The sequence below is a fragment of the Columba livia genome, chromosome 8, assembly GCF_036013475.1.
Source record: "Columba livia isolate bColLiv1 breed racing homer chromosome 8, bColLiv1.pat.W.v2, whole genome shotgun sequence".
Lineage (NCBI taxonomy): Eukaryota > Metazoa > Chordata > Aves > Columbiformes > Columbidae > Columba > Columba livia.
In genome coordinates, this window is record NC_088609.1 from 23398076 (window position 1) to 23416007 (window position 17932).

General features: G+C 41.1%; 1 long non-coding RNA gene across 1 annotated transcript in view; it reads right to left on the reverse strand.

Moving 5' to 3' along the window:
- LOC110361624 (uncharacterized) overlaps positions 1 to 17932 on the reverse strand; it is a 160217-nt gene that overhangs the window by 15935 nt on the left and 126350 nt on the right. Inside the window, exon 13 of the long non-coding RNA XR_010474367.1 lies at positions 15591 to 15666. This is a non-coding gene — a long non-coding RNA (uncharacterized LOC110361624). The remainder of the gene's footprint in view (positions 1 to 15590; positions 15667 to 17932) is intronic.

Consider the following 17932-nt stretch of genomic DNA (forward strand, 5'->3'; position numbering starts at 1 on the left):
CAATCTACATGTCCCCATCAAAAAAAAAAAAAAAATTCAGCTGTTTTTACCTCAGGCTGTTAAGCCAACTCAGTGGAAATTCACAGTGGACAAATATTAGACAGAGTTTGCTTCAAACTCCCTGTTTCATGTTTTAGAAGATGCATCCTCTTTCCAACTTTTTCTGTATTGTTTACCATAGTATTAATGGTAAAAGGTTAACTAGAATTTTTGTCTCACAGTTGAGAAGACAAATTAGCTATAGTTTTCCCATCTAACTGTAACAGGTAGCTTAAGAAGATGTTGCAGTCCTAAACATACTTCTTGGCAAATACTACTAAGGAAATATATGTATGTGTTATGTAAAAAGCCTATAAAGCCTATGCCTCTGTATTGGGCATGTTTGCAAGTTGGAAGATTAGAAACGGAAGCCAAATACTATCTTAAGTTTCAAAAATACTCTTTGTATCTACAATGAATAAGTCCAAGTTCCTAAATATAAACATCTTCAAATTTCAGCTTCAATTCTGCAGTTCAGCCTCCCATAAAAGAAAACTTAGAACTTGATCATCGCTCTCCTCCAACAGCTATTATCTTGTTAAAATATGCATATCATTACCAAATGAGCACATATCTCCTCATAATCAGTAACTAAATATTTCTTTATTCAATGTTACTTTAAAAAAAAACAAACTGGTAAACTGACTTTTGAATTGCAACTGATACATGTGCAGCCTTGATCTACTTTGAATTTGAAAATAATTCAAAATAATGTTTCAGTTTAGTGTTTTTTTCTGCTTCTGCTAGAAATGCATGTCATTTACTGTCCATGAAATACATCTCATCCACCTGAGCTCTCTAAGGACCAAATGAAAACCTCACTGATGCCAGTGGAAACACTACTGATCTTTTTGGTATATTTGGGATCAGGAATTGCTACATATGTTCAATTTGATCTGTAATTTCCCATCTTTGCAAAGACACTTTTCCCTTTTGCTGATATCTGAAGTACCACTGTTAAAAGACAAGATTATCTACCTTCTTTGCAGCTGCAGAAAACCTGACTCCTGGTTTATTTGCTCTCATTTATTTCACTGATGCTTTATTCTGCAAAAGCTTATTTACTCTCACCACCACCTCCTAATTACTTTGGGGAAGTCATATTGTTTTCTCATTATGTTCTTCTACCTCTGTTCTGAGCAAGGCATATTTTCTGGTAAAGCGTCCGAATTCTTTTCAGGTGGCTGCATCCTCTGCAGCATGTGGCTTTATGTACTGTCTAAATTTGCTACGGCAATTCAAGCATTATCTGATTGCTAATTAACGTCCTATAATAATTCTAACCTTTAAAAATTGTATTTTAGCACTGCTGTTTGAGAGGCCTGCTGTGCATATGGTTTGTTTTGGGGGGGGGGGCGGGGTTTGTTTGGTTTGGTTTGGTTTTTTGGTGAAACTTTCCACCTACAACTTCTGCTGTCAGAGAAGTCTCAGCTCACTTAAGTGTTGCTGATGGAGGTTGGGAATAGCCCTGGCCAGCATTTTAAAGTTCAGTTTGAATTCAGCTGGGGTTTTTTGTTGTTGTTGGGTTTTGTTTGTCTGTTTGGGTTTTTCTTGTTCCTCTGTTTGCTTTTAAGGCTTGATTATCACAATAGCACTTGCAGAAAACATTCAGAGAGGAGCTGTTTGCAGTGTCAGAGCATGCTGCAAGCTGGCTCCTTGGCAAGCCACATCCACACACACGCCCTTCCCATCCAAGTCAGCAGGTCCAAACACATGTAGAACAAAAGCAGAAAAGGTAATGACCACTTGAAAACTGGAGGTGAGTGACAAATTGGTGCATAAGAACCAGCATTAACATCCCCACCTTTCAGACATGGCCTTTCTGCACAAGTTCAGGGAACAGCCATAGGGCATGCATAGTTCTCCAACTCCAAAAGACAACGTTTCTGCTTCACATGACTACATATATAACCCTTCTGCAGATAAAGTTATTTACTCTATCTAGCTTGTGTCCTTCCCTGATTAATATTGACCATATGGGTATGGCTGTAAAAGGTTTATCATGCAAGAATAAAAAGAGAAGCTTCCTTTGCGGTAGAGTCATTTGGGAGGTACAGGTGTGCACGCAACAGTTCATGCTCCTGTAGTCACATGGCTATCTGATACTGTAACTAGACTTATCAGAAACCTCTTTATTCTTGAGATCAATCCAGAAAAAGGAAACAATGGGCTAAGTCAGAAACCACAATAACAGTGCTCACTCTGATCCCAGCTCAGAGGAAAGTCTGTGTTTACACCTTACCTTTGCTTGCCAACTCTCTGAAAAAGAGGGTCCAAAACAACAGGCTGCCTTTCTTGGGAAGTTTTGCACACAAGCCATTTTGTTGCTGCTGAACAGTGCAAACAGGTTGACCTCAGCCCTGCTTTACACATGGGGAAACTGCATAGAAGAGTGAAATCACTTACTGAGGCTCATGTTTCGGAGCTGGGAGAAGACAGCAGATGCCAGTGCTGCTGTGCACCCAGGCAGACACAGTGAGGACACTGCAGATAGCCTGTCCTCGTGGGCCAGCAGCGGGGTGCCATTGAGCAGGGAGCTGCTGCCAGCCAACAGGGCCTCTTGTGCCCACCAGAGAACATTTACCCCTATCACCACCAGCTGTGTTGAGGTCTTTCCAAGCAATGGGACAGCTGGAGACAATGTTCTCATGTATTGCAAAAAATAAGCAGAGAAGACTGGTATAAGGGACAAGAATAGCTGCAGGGGAAAACAACCGCTGAAGAAAAAACTGTGATAAGGTATCATCCCAGTGATAAAGTTTTATACCTGTTTATGTTGTCAAGTTCTTAAACATGGAAAGAGACACAAACTTTGTTTGTTACAAAAATAATATCAGATATTTCTTTTTAAGACCTCAAAAATGACAGTAAGGATTTTCTCTCAGTCCCGCAGAGCCACCTTTTATGAACCCAATGCCAGGGATTCCCCATTATACAGTTTCACAAACAATGTGGATATTCAAGGGTTTTGGTTGTCACACTGCCAGAATTCAGTGAATTATCTGAGGCATGTTTTGCAGCTGTCAGAAATCTGTACCTGTATGACACAGCACAAAACAGAAGGAAGCTGTCCGCAAGAGAGCAGCTACGACTGCATTGACCTGAAAACAAAGAGGGCATATGAATAAAAAGAGAAGTATTCCAAAACATGTCACTGGAAAAGACAGCAAAGGATGTTGACCCTTTCTGTAGTTTCACTAAGGATGTCAGCACAGTATCAAAGCTTAAGGAACAGAAATAGTCTCTTTTTACTCCCAAGGTATTTCTATGTTTTTGTTGCCAATTGTGAACAGTTATCTAAAATCACAATGAACGAGAACAGGTGTAAACATGGAGCACATCAAACATATACCTGGACAGCTTTCACTGCCTTTGTGTTTTGTAAAGACTTTCTTTAAAATACTTTACTGTAGGTGCAAAATGCCTCTATCAGGTAAAGCCAGTAAACCTGATTACAAAGATATTATACAGAAAAAAAAAATTTATCACAGAGACATCCAGCTGAGAAACACGGTATTGGCAGAGAGAGATTGCATTGGACAAAGCCACCTTGGCCTGATTCTGGTGTGTAGATACACAAAAAGTATTTTATCCTGATAAGTCGATGCACAGTGCAGCACACCTGAGAGGAAGAACGAAGAGCACTGATGGTAAAACTGACCCACTGAATGGGATTGAACCTCTGGTAATCGGACATTTCTGGCTGTTCACTGGCTACATGAGACAAGGCAAACAAGTAAGTAAAACCTAAATAGCAGAAAAAAAAAAAAGACAAAGCCAGACTCACCAATCTGAGAAACACCAGGAAATGAGATGGTAAAAAGACGAAGCTCTGTCTATGAGTGGTGTGTGCCTCACACCATGCGCTGCATTTACCAATGGAAAAAATCGCTGCTGTCACAAAACCCACCTATTCATTAGCCACCCAATTTCTTTGAACACTTTTCTTGGACTTTACCATTTTAACCAGTTTGTACTACACAGATGCATGGGTAGTTGTGAGCCCTAGCTAGTGCTCACAAAGAGGTGCCAGAATGATCAAACGTGAAGGGACCTTACCACTGTGCAAAGCTACTGAGTGGGAACAATGAAAAGTGCACTCAGCTTTCAGGAGTTCCTTGTGGTAGGATCCAGGGGGAAGAACTTTCACAGGTCAACAAGACCACTGCAAAGAGCAGACTATGTGAAGTCTTGGACTGCTGGACTCATGCAAATCTGACATGACTAGAAGAGAAACCAAGGCCAAGGACTGCAACCAGGCTTGACCATAATGTCTGCTGCTCACCTCCATCCTGCAAACAGATTACAGATGGATATGTTAGTAACCAACACCCAGACTAATTAGGAGAAAGAATGCTGATCTCGGAAGTATGTAGAGACTTTCTTGCTTGCTGCTTTGGAAAGGGCTGGGATATGGCATAGACCTGATCATCTTGCAAAGAATCCTCTGTGAGTGACTTTGATCACATGTGTACATCTCTCACCTAAAGAAACAGCTGCGTTCACAAATATTTGCAGTTACCAAACAAAAAATTTTAACATCTCAGTCTGTTGCATCTGTTAAAAATAAAAGGCTTTAGCATAACAAAAACAAAACCAAAAAAAACCCAACCAAACAAACAAAAAAATCACTTCTGGAATATTATTCCTAAAGTTGCTCCACGGTGTCATGGTTTTAGGAGACAGTATCAGAAAGCCTGCTAGACACCACTAAGATTAAAATTGGTGCATTAATTTTGTGTGGTTTTGTGGGGGTCTCAGTGTGATATGTTTAGCCACATTTTTGCCTAAGTAGGGAAATGGTAGAGTACTGACACCTGAAGTGAAAGGGACTGAAGCCAACGTGCTGTTATCCTGAAGCTGGAGCTGCCTCCGTGTCTGTGCCCTGTGGCAGCAGGGTCCATGCTGGTCCTGCCCTGTCATGAACAACACGCAGCTCTCGGCAGCCGGTCCCTCTTGGCCTTGCTGTTATGTTGTCCTTCAGGCAATGAGGGCAGACATTGAGTTTTTCTGTCAGCCTGTTCTCCAGCAACGTTTTAGTGAATTATTAATTTTCTGTGCCTTCAGTTTTCTACCTTCAGATCACCTGTTAGCTTAAATAAAAGGCAACCCAGCACTTTCTCCAGAGCGGAGAGGGGCTGGAAGGAAGCAGACACTTGCCTGTCTGATGGCTTTACAAAAAGTCCCCCAATTTTCCTGCCTGTAGCTGGGATGGGAGGGTGACAAAAGGGAAAGAGATAAAGTTGTCCTTTGACATTTTATTTCCAAGCCTTACTATGATAACCTTTACAGATAATTTTCCCAGCGGGTATTAGATGTATCTTGTGAGTATTTTAACGGTGAAACATCATTAAGTGTTCCTGACAAAAGTAATTTTTTACCAAAGTTTTTGGAGGGGTGGAACCAAGACAAATTAGCCTCAGGATTTTAGATAGAAAGACGACATGTACTTTTGTACTAATCCTATTACTGCGGATATTCTTTCTAGCATATTTGAAAGCAACTTCACTTGTGCTGAACTTACTGTTATACATTCAAGATTCCAACTTTTAGAGAGAATGAACTTCAGACGATTACCATTACAAATACTGTAATGCTTCTGCAACCATTCCTACCCGTTTCAAAAGATGCTTTTGCAGCAACATGAGATCAAAATATTTTCCAGATTTTTTTAAAAAGTTCAATTCAAATAGTAGAATTAATTCTACCATTTCTTTAATGGTAGTATCATGAAGAACAAATATGTTTTCCATCTTTTAAAGTTCTGCTTGTTGATCTAGAAAGCTACAATCTTAAAGAAGTTGTGGGGATTTTGTTGGTTGGTTGGTTCGTTAGGTTTTGGTTTGGTTTGGGTTTTTTTGTGGTGGGTTGTTGTTTTTGTTGGTTTGTGCCTTTTTACAAAACACAAAGTGTCATTGAAGACGCACACTTGCACACACGTGCAGCTGCTGAATCATTCCCAGAGCAAAGTGGTGGCCCCATGCCCAGCGTGGCACCACCCAAGCAGAGCAGCTTTCTTACATCCACCATCAGCTTTTTGGATGATAAACACATACTCCAATAGCTGCAGAGCTTTTCATCTTTAGAGCTGAGCCTTTCTCCACACCTGCCTTCATCCCCTCCCTGCTCCGCTTTTCTTTCCATTCCTTTCTCTTTCTATTGAACTAATGCTTTCTCGTCGCCCGCTTTCCCTTTCCTCCTCTCCCCCACAGTCAGGCCAGGGTGCTGCTACAATGCCCATGCCAGGCTTCACCCCTCCTGTCCCTATGTCAAGCAGGAGCCGTGCTGAGCAGCAGAGCCCCCACTCCGTGACAGCCTGACACACCAACAGCTCGTCGCGCATCCCCACTGCGATTGCAGCAAGTCTGGCAGCAGCACTGTAAGGCTACGACTCCTGAGATGCCGCTGTAGAGTGTATTGTTTTGTTTTATAATGGCTCCATTTCACACTCTGATGCAGCTGACTTAACCTGCTGTATTTCACTTTTCTTAATTAGATTTTATTCATTATTCCTGAGCACCTCCAAAAGCCAGAGCGGCACAACCGCCTTGCAGCACTGTCAGCCCACAACTGGCAGAGTAAAGCCAGCTGAGGTGAGAAAACCCAGCCTGAGAGGGACACTCCAAGCCAAGGGAAGAGATCCCGGGATGAGGAGGGGAGACCTACTCACCCGGTGCCCTGCTCAACTGCTGACATGGCTGCCCTCTGCTCAAGCAGCACCCCAGGGCTGGGATGGTGGTCTGCACCACACAAGGTGCAGGAAAGAAGTGTGTGTTTTGTGCTGAGGAATGAAACATGCAGCTGAGGAACACATTAAAGCACCAGCCATGGGCACCTGGGAGAGGCGAGCACTTGCTCGTCTGCAGGACGTGTGAGCCCCAGGGGTCCCCATCCTCATCCCTGGTGCTGGGTACCCACTTCTGCCTCTGCTCCCAGCACATCTCCCATCTTCTCTTCCCCCTCCTCCTCTCCACTCTGAATTTAAGGGAGTATTTTTTAGAGGAGTGAATTATCTGATACTTATCTCTGACTCCAAGGCCCATAAGTGCAATATCCAGCTCCTGAAGCCCCTGGACCTGTAGGAATTTATAGCAGCAGATTGACAGTGAGTTTTTTCTGCAGGTTGTTTATATTATTGTAAGCTGCTTAGGAGGAAAGCTTTAACAGAACACTAGATAAAAAGAAAATGGTTCCTAAAACCTCCAGTAACTCTTTTTTCTTAACTTGTTCTTGAACAAAAAATGTGAGCCCTGGGAAAGCACCTGAAGGCACTTTCAGAAGGGACTAGCACAGAATGTGGCAGAGCAATGGGCAAAACATCTGCTCAGTTTTTGGGCAACAAAAAACCACTGAAAATCTGAGGGAAGAGCAGGATGTGGGCAGTGAGGTCAGAAAACAAATGCTGGCACCCAAGAATGTGGATAAATATAGTGCCTTGCTTTTTCTACCAGTAGGATCCCATGTCCTGAAGTATTATGTATCTTAATAGCTATTGATTTTTTTCTATATTCTGCCTGCAGCTAGAGAGAAATTTCATTCAAATGAAAAACTCACAAACTTAGTGGCCATTACCATGGGTGAAGGAAAGACAAAGGGTTGGGAAACAGAATATTAAACAGAATATTTCCTTTATCATCACATGCTGAGGTCCATTTTGGCAAAGAAGGACTGTCAGTCTAACCTTGGTGCTGGGGCAGGTCATGGAGCAGATTATCCTGAGTGACATCACATGGCACATAAAAGAAAACCATGTCAACCAGTCAACACAGATTCATGAAAGGCAAGTCCTGTTTGACCAACTTGATCTCCTTCTGTGACAAGGTGACTCATCTAGTAGATGAAGGAAAGGCTGTGGGTGTTATGTACTTCAGTAAAGCCTTTGACACCATATCCCACAGTATTCTCCTGGAGAAGCTGGCAGCTCATGGCCTGGATGGGTGTACTCTGTGATGGATAAAAAACTGGCTGGAGGGCTGGGACCAAAGTGTTGTGCTGAATGGAACCAAATCCGGCTGGTGGCCAGTCACAAGTGGTGTTCCCCGGGGCTCAGTATTGGGGCCAGTTCTGTTTAATCTCTTTATCAATGATCTGGATGAGGGAATTCAGTGCACCCTTAATAAGTTTGCAGATGACAGCAAATTGTGTGGTAATGTTGATCTGCTGGAGGGTAGGAAGGCCATACAGAGGGATCTGGACCGGCTGGATCAATGGGCTGAGGCCAGTTGTATGAGGTTCAACAAGACCAAGTGAGAGCCTTGAGAAAAGGAGGCTGAGGGGAGACCTCATTGATATCTACAACTACCTGAAAGGAGACTGCAGCATGGAGGAGGTTGGTCTCCTCTCCTGAGTAGCAAGCGATGAGAGGAAATGTCATCAAGATGTGCCAGAGGAGGTTCAGACTGATATTAGCAAAAAATTATTCACAGAAAGGGTTGTCAGGCATTGGAACAGGCTGCCCAGAAAAGTGATGGAGTCACCATCTCTGGAGGTATTCAAAAGGCATTTACATGAGGTTCTTAGGGACATGGATTAGTGCTAGAGTTAGGTAATGGTTGGACTTGATGATCCTGAGGGTCTCTTCCAACCAAAATGATTCTATGATCAGTAACCATAAGGAAAATTATTCAGACTTAAGGATGTAAAAAGAACAGTTGCCTCTCCTCTACAGTAACACTGAACTGACACCTTTTTGGGGGCATGTGCATGTCTAGCAGTCACTTAATACAACTGTATCTGCACCAAGGGCTGGCCCTGTTGCAAGGACAGTACAATGAACAAGTAACATGAATTCTCCCAGATGATGCCACATGGCAGCTCATCTTGATGTCTTCCACTGCCATCCTGAGCAGAGGAGTTCAGAGCCCTTGAAAATAGTCTCTGTAACTCCCTATCCAGGAGGTGCAATGTAAACGCGGGGGCTATTGTCAGGAAGAAGAACAGGACCTTGGATGGGATTTACGGCAAGCCAAAGGAAATGAAACCTTCACATGGAAAAGCAGCACAAATCAAGGTGTGACTCAGACTGTCTCATTGGATGATACCAAAGAAGAAAGCAAGTCAAATAAACAGTCCCAATCCTGTACAAGTGGAGAACATGCGGAGAGGGTAATTTTTTTCCTTCCCACTGCTAGCTAATGGGGACAGAGCAGGCAGGTTTCTTTTTAAGTGCCTGCCATCAGCCTGGAGGATGAAGATTTTCTCCAGGCAGGGAGAAGGCATCAGTTGGCCCAAGTCAAGTCCCAGCAGGAAGTTTCCCTGCAAAACACAGAATTTAAATCAGTTATTTGCATTTCTCATAGCTAAAGGAGATACTAAAAGGGAGAAAGAAAAAGAAACCTGGGAACAGCAGGCAGCTTCCTTGCAAGGGAACTACAAACACAACAGCAAAAGGGCAGCTGAGTTCGTGTGCAAAACATAGTATAAAGCCTGGAAATTCTCAAATGGTAAAAATAACTCAAAGCAAATTCACAACTCACAGCAAACTGATCAGCAGCAATTCAGAGTGTACTCAATAAAAGAGTAAATTTCTTCAGTATAGTCTCTAATAATTTAGCATATTAGTTGCTGTATGATAGCAGCCTATTTCCTTATTGGCAGCATGATTAGTTACTGTGAATAATTAACTAATCAAGCTCTTAGTTGTTCCTCTAAGGGAAAAAGACAGGTATGAGATAGCTTTTAGTGCTACCTTGTTAATCCAGGTAATAAGAATGAGTGCTAAGATGACCTGTAACATTGTGTCAGCAGTGACCATTCTTTGTTTTGGTGCATGAGGCAGCTGAGCTTGTAATTAGAGTGATCTTTGGATTGCCCTTGTGCTGTGATGCAGAGGGGAAGGCCAAGAAACTGTGGAGAAGCATAAGTAAGGGAAGAGATGTGAGTGGGAACAGAGCACAAGATGAATGATGGAGATTCGGGGAGCCAGAGAGGGGCTGGAAAGGGAAAGTTATTGAAAACTCAGGAGGAGCCAAAGCTTTCAGTCCTGTCATGTTGCCTTGCTCAGCTGGAGAATTGGAGGTTGAGTATTTACAGTGTTGAAGCTTGTTTTCTGGGTAGGGACATAAGCAGGCAAAGGAACCTCAAGGAAGTGGTAGTGACCTTCTGATGCTGGAGCTCAGGTCAACAGATGTAGCCCACAAATAGAGAATAGAGGATTGGGGTCATAGTAGCAGCAGGATGTTGGCTACAGCTCCACACGGATATAGTTGACAGGGATAGTTGAACAAAATGGTAAAATACAAGCAGTTGTGTGTTGGCAGCTCATACTGGAAGTTTTGATCTCTGCAGAAAAAGTAAGTAAATCTCAAGGAGTCATTGATCCGTATCATACTGTCAACCGTCCACTTCAGCTCCATCTATCAGTCTAGCTGTCAGTGTTTGTGAAAGAATGAAAGTCTCCTTCCTTCAAAGCGACAGCAGAAAAATTGAATTCTGTTTCTGGGCAGGTGCAAGGTGAATGGGTTGTGTCCTGGAATGAGTATCTTCTCAGGTCCTCTCCAGCACTCATGATCAAACAGGAGGCATCTGGGAAGTCAATGTCTGTTTTCCCTGGCTTTGCTCTACCTGGTGTGTGCGAGAACAAGCTCTTGACACCCATATGGATACAGACGGCTCCCTGCTTTCTCCCGCATTAGCCCCAAACAGGCATCTGAAAATAGACTCTGACCTTTTGATTATGCACAGCCAGCTCACCCACTCTTTTAGCTGCTGACGTTGAGTTTCCCCAGGTAATCTTTAAATATAATATAGGAGTGATTTTAAAAGAAAATGGGTTCATCAGGTCAGTGGTAGTGTAATTCTGGAAGGGGTATGAAAGTGAGGAAGTAATGATAATGCATGAATTGAAGGGCTGATATAATTTGTCATGGCTGCATTGAGGGAACAAATTGTAAATAAAACTTTCTGTCTGTCTGGAACATAATGAGTTCCCTACCTTTTAACAGTCCATGTGAAATAAATTAAAAGAAAACACATACTGCCTCGCTTCTCTTGCGGATAGTATCTATTTATTAAGGTAAAAGGAACAGTGACATTGAATACTGCTTCTGCACAACAATACTTGCGTTAGCTCTCGAGTCCTGGACACTGCCCAAAGAAGGGGGGAATGACCTGGGATGGGAATAAAGTGATTTGAAAATGTCACTGACAGTAAAATAGGGAGAGTGATGGGCAGTAAAGGCTTGTCCCTGCCCTTCTCATAGCCTTTCTCGTGCTGGAAGAAATGGTGATTTTAGAGAGGGAAAGGATATCTGAAGGCAATTATTGTTTCTGCAAAAGAGTTACTTCTATTAGCGTTGAACTGCATCCACTGCTTTTATAACTTCTTAGTGCTTCGGTAAAGATATTGTCCTCGCTGCTCTGAAATTTTAGAGTAGACTTGCAAGTACAGGAGGCCCAAGAAAGGAAAGTATACAGAGGTGAAAAAGAGCAATGTTAATACAACACCAAATGAAAATGCCCATAGCTAAAAAGGAACGAGCTCAACAAGCCCACTGAAGCACATGCAACAGCTGAGTTTCTGGAATGTGCAACAATTAGACAATATGTCTTAAAAAACTCTACTGAAGATATTCTTTACCTAGTTGGTGACTCAAACATAAAAAAGGACTGATTTTTACCTACACACAACAGGCCTCTGCATAGCTACTTCTCGTTCCCTTAAAACTCACCACAGGGAGGGACCCTATGTCAACCAACTGATCAAGGCCTCTGTGAACTACACACTGAAATGCTTCTACTTCTCATCTAGAGAACAAAATGGAAACTATGGTAACAGGGACAGACCTGGTGAAGTCCATCAAAGCCTGAGAATGTAACTCAGTCTACCTCAGTCTAGAGTCCTTGACCTCTCTGCTCAGGCTCCCAGCCAGAGGGGCACTTCTTGTGATGGTACATATAGGGGTATAAATAACTCTGACATAGCCATAAGCCTCGGCACAATTATTACTCATTTTCACCCTTGCTGTGCTTGGTCTCCTGGTTTGAAGGCACATGAACGCCTCATTTTGGGATATAACTCTTAAAAGCATATACCACTTAGGCTGTTATCCAGAAACAGAGTAATCCAAAGCATTGGGATTTGGGGTGGTAATTTTAGCACAGCCTGCTACATTTACCTTAATCTATGTTTGTATGAAACACGTCAGAAAGTTGTGCCACTGCTGTAAGTTACATCTTCATGTGAAATATATTTAAAATACAGAGAACATTTCTGAATTTACTGCTTTTATAGATAAATATCATTTAAAGTTTTGCAGATATTCTTTCTTCTGAAAAAAAGGGGTAGATATTAAAAAATAGTATAGGAAACTTCTCCAGCACTTTTCTTTTCCCGCAGGAAGTACGGCAATTTTTATAACACACTCAAAGGCAATTTACTGTGACATGACTTAAAGAATAAAGCTCACTTTTACAGCATATAGGGCTTTTTGCAACACGACAGAATTTCTGCATGTCTGACAGCACCAAGAATAGTGTAGAAAATACCATGTGGATTTAAAGTGACCAAAAGCTGAGACTAATTTATAATCGTCTTTCCTTTTGTTGCAGAACTCAAATTCTCCTTTTTTTAGGGACTGGAACAAGGTGTCTGTGAGCCTCAAGAGAGAAAACAGGTCATCTATTTCAATGAGAAAAGAATGCATTTTGGCTTGTTTTGTTTTCTCATAGCTAGTAACAATCTGCATCCTGAGCTTAAAAGCAGAAAGCTTAGTGAGGTCAGAAGTAAATGAATCCACATACTGTATTTCTGCCATTTGTATTTCCAGGCTGATTTTTAATTCAACCTTCAAATGTTACAAGGAGATTCTTATTGTTATGGAAAAAATAAAGCACAGAGGACAGCAGAGCACTGAAGACAGTGCAGCCAGCTCTTCTCCCCAGAGGAAAGCACTGGTTTGTACCTGGGCACCAGGATGCAGCCCACACCACAGCTGAATTTGGATAGATTCTGGCTCCTGCCAGCAGTGCACAGAAACAGCCTCAGACAAGGGCTGTGTCAATGATGCTGCAACTGGTGTTTGAGCAAAAGCCTCTGTAATGTACAGCTTATCCAGCGACAGGGCACATAGGGTAGAGCCAAGCTGTAAGCATTCACACTTACACTTTTCAAAGGCGTTTTTTAAATAAAAGAAGAACTGGACATCTTGGAGAAGATGAACAGCAGGGACAGGCACATCCAGTGGTTATGAACCCAATAAATGGATGTAAAAGCATTACAAGTGGTGGAAACCAATGCAAAGTAAGATACAGAAATTTGTCTGAATTATATCACTATCACTAGATTCAGGAACTTCTCGTGCTCTTGTGCTCCCATTCACACTATCACGGTATCTGGCCTTGCAGCCGCTCAGTCAGTGTTCTGTGCTCTGAGGTGCATGCTGTAATACCTACTGCCCCACAGTCATTTTGGAGCATTTTGCATTGAAAAAAGAGAAAATGAAGTCATGCTTAAAATGTAAAGGTGTAAACTATACCTATTTTTTGGTTGTTGTTTAAGATGTATATAATGGGATATTGTAGTATGCAGCATGGGAATCTAGGAAACAATAATTAGACCTGTAACAAAGAAATTTGGCTTGAGGCATCTGAATTTTTAACTGGCTACATAAAAATCCTTCAAAATATACTCTTCTTTAGTATCAGCATACTGTGTGTTATAAATGTAACAAAGACAGAGATACAACTTTCAGCACAAAACTAACATAATCTCTCAGAAGATTTATGTATGTGACAGACTCCGAAATTAAAGAAAGAAAAATCAAACATGTTTTAGGGTAGCAAACAAAATCATAAATAGTGATTTTGTCACACACGTTTGCTGATTAGCCATGGCTCTGGAATTTTAAGTGCTAGTACTGGAGAAAGGAAGCAATTGGCCAGGACAATATGAATATCTAAATTCCAGTTTCAAATTATTCCAGAACCTGTGCTCTAGCATATCAAGACCACTAATACAGACAGATGAGCCTTTGTCCAGATTTTTTCTCGGAAGCTTTCACAGAAGCAGATTTACTCTGGAGATACCGGTATCCTGTTAATTCTCGACCTCAGTGGACTTCCGAAAACCCCATGCAAACTGAGCTTATGTATTAATTGCAGAAAGAACACATACTATCACTTACCTCTGAAAAAATAATCAGTATTGCAGAAAACGCTAGTGAGTAGAATTAAAATGAGTGGCGATTTTCTTTAACTTGTTTTGAGTTACTGCGCAATATGGATTTCCACCAGAAATTCATCTGTCTCTAGAACATGCAGTGCAAGGTTAATTCAAGTATTAGTGTTACAGCTTATCTCAGATTTCAGGTCCCTATGCTTTCATAGTTTACCTATGTAAAAAGGAATCTGTGTTTTACAGTTCTCATGTATGCTCCTTAAAATTTGCTTCCCTTCCTGATGCTGATGAGCACCATCACAGTGTGATTTTGGCAGGGCTTGGCCACGTGTGGTATGATCAGCAGCCTTAGATATACACTTGTATAGAAACTCTAAAACACATCTGACCCCTATTAAGATGTAAGAGATTCAGTTGCTTGCCAAGTATGTGGACTATGCCACAATAACCTCTTTGGTTCCTGACCTACCTCATGACCACATGGCTAACTATATGTACACAATGGCTCCCAAGCCCACAGTAATAGTCAGATTCTTCAAACAGATACATATAAAGGGGTAGAGAGATGTATATAAAACTAGCACAGAAAGTTGTGTCCTATTTTATATGCTGTTCATTGTCTACCCTTTTTTGGTTTTTTTGTTTGGTTGGTTTTTTGTTTGTTTGTTTGTTTTGGTTTTGTTTTGTCTACTTTTTGGCTTTCACACATTTTAAAATGATGTAGCAGTATATAAATTATAATTGCCTGGTAAAAAAATATTATTTCTCTCTTTGCTAGAGGTATTGTATGCGTGAGTTAAAGATAAGATTTGTAGGCTGTGGAAAGATAATTTAAAAGCGTAATAGCTGTTAGGGCTTAGTTATGTTACTAAGTTTGCTTTCTTTTCCCTTTTTATGTTTGTCATATAATTTTGCTGTGTGTTTTTCTCTGAAAATATTTCAAAAGACGTTATAATCTACCCTGTTGTCTTATAAAAGGTAATTAGTCACACAAATTGTCATTTAAGTTGAACGTTAAATTCTATGGATTTTCTGTTTCAGGCTGTAAGAATTGAGACTGAAAGTGGAAATTAGAAACACTTGTTGACCAAGACCAGGGTGAATTATGAGGGACACATCAGTTGACTTTAACAGTTTGCCCAGCTAGAAGTATGCTCAAACACATGGGGTCGGGGAGAAGAGTCCATCACAGCCACGCCATTACTGTTCCCTCCACATTTAACTTTTGAAAGGCTGCAGCATCTCATCAAACATTATTTTAAAAAGTAACACACACACAAACATTTTGAAAAAGGAAAATTAAGATCTAGAGTGTAAAAGGACAGACTAATCCTGCAAGAGTAGTGCAGGGTTCTTCCATTGTGCACTGCTGCCTTGGTAAGTCAGTTAACATAGCCGATGACATCTGGATTTCATGAAACTGAATGGTACTCACGTAGTTTTCAGCTGTTTTAATCTCTTATAAGAAGATTCTTTCCTACTTTTCTGAAGTAGCAGCAACAGGCACAGATCTGAAATGCAGAGAAGCCAGGCTACAGTATTTTCATAGCTATTATTAAAACCATAAGAACAATTTCCCTGCAACTCTACCGACAGACTTTTCAAATGACAGATTCAGGGGTTGAACTGCCATTTTATTTTTCCCTTTCTCCTCTCCTGGCATCATTTCAGCAGGTCAATGCTGAACAGTGGAGAGAGGAAGGAGCAGTGTTATGAGGATGCTGCTTGTGGGTCCCTGGGCATTTCTCATAACTGGGGCCATCTCTCATATGTGGGTCTGATGCTGCAATATAATTATTCGTATACAGAGTTCTGCTTCATCCAGACTGATGATTATTCATACTTTGGTACTGCAGTTTTCCACATTTAGAGGCTTACTGCAGGAGAAGGACATTGGTTGTGGCTGGAATCCTTTGTTTCAATCAGATGTTTGTTTCACATCATGTCGCTTGTGTACAAGTCATTATGAAAAATGTTTGGTCGAAAATTAATGTATAAACTTGAAATAGAATGGGGGTCCCTGTTTTTGTCAATGCAGACCAACACAGCTCTTAACTGCAAAACTGACCTGGTCCCAGAGAAAAGGCCAGCTGTGTCTAATCATCCAGGGGATGGGCCAGAACACACCAAACAAAGGAAATGGAAAGTAACACCAAAATGTTTTAAGATGTAAAATGACACAACGTTCAATGAACACTTGCCAACTTCATCTCTAATTACTGCAGTGATTAAGTAGTAAAGAATTTGGTCCCAATGGGATTTCAGTTCTGAAGGAAATATAGTGCCATGTGTTACAGAATTTTTTGTTGCAAATCATTATGGAAATCCTGCTTTCTGTGCTTCTCCTAACAAACTCTTTCTTTGCAAAAACCATGCTTCATTTGTGAAGTGCAGAGGGAGTGTAGCTTGCCGGCTTCTGAAGATTTATGTCTTTATTGCCATATATTCTGTTTGCCTTTTTAGAAAATCCTTTTATGTCTCCAAAGAAAGAAACATAGAAAGCATTATATATTTGCATACTGCAAGGGTTCCTCTCATCCTTGCTGAAGAACAAACAGAGAATAGGGGAGGGCTAGATAAAAGCATTGAGACCTTAACGCAGCATGGCAATGGCCTAACAAACAGCCAGAGAATCTGCAATTAATGCAAGACCCATTTAAAATCACAGTCCTAGGGGACACCTTAGAAGACCTAGTTTAGAAGTACTTCTATTTCTTTTTTTCCTAATTCTCTTAACCACAAGATCAAAAATTTTCGAGCTTAAAAAAAAACAACAAAGCACAACAAAAAAACCCTGACACTGAATGACAAAAGCATTTGAATTTATTTTAATTTATGGGTTATGTTTAAACTTTTTATAACTCTGGATCAAAATATCTATTGTACAAGCAAAATATATCTTTCACCATAGCATGCTCATGTTTATTGTGTTTTATTCTCTCAGCAGGTGTCCCTAGATATCTGCTGTTCTGTTGTCTTTTCATTCAGCAAAGGAAGAGGAAAAATCCTCATCATCTTGCAGAGCTAGTATAGGAGACAAAGAATAGCAAGGGAATAACTGTGGACCTCCTTCTCTGTTTTGTCCTGATTTTTTTTTTTTTTTTTTTTTTTGCATCAGATCCATGTCTCTATCTTCCTCCCACCCCTTGCTATACAGACCTTCCAAACACACTATGGCATGTTCCACAAAGAAATATTTAGCTTTCACAAAGCACTTTTATCAGTACATCAAAGTGACACAATTATGCCCATTTTGCTGGTGCGAAAACCAAGACTAAAATGTCATCTGTATGGAATATGCACAGCAGGGAAATAGTGTTGTAAGTTCCCAGGATATGAATGCCATACGCATACATCAGAAATGAGGTAGTGAAGCACAGGGCACTTCTGTCTGCTGTGCACAAAAAGTCATGAGAGAGGAGGAGAAAGAAGAGGTACCGGTCCCTAACACCCCAGGTTATACACGTTCTGTTGTCCTAAGAAAGATATAGAATCAGCCATAAACAAGGGAAAACAAGACCAACTGATTTCAGATGCAGCTTTCAGAAAAAAATATAACACATGATTAAATGTGGGTGAGCAATGGCAACATGGGCTGTTAGCAGCTGTGAGCTGTGCCCCAATAGCCAGGCTGTGCCATGTTGCTAGGTGTATGGTAAAATGTACCAGCAAAACAAAAAACAGAACTCTGGGGTTTTGCCTGACTATGGTAGTAAATTAAAATGCTTCCTCTTGCTTCTTAGTAGATATGAGGCTTAGCTGGAAAGGCAACAGATA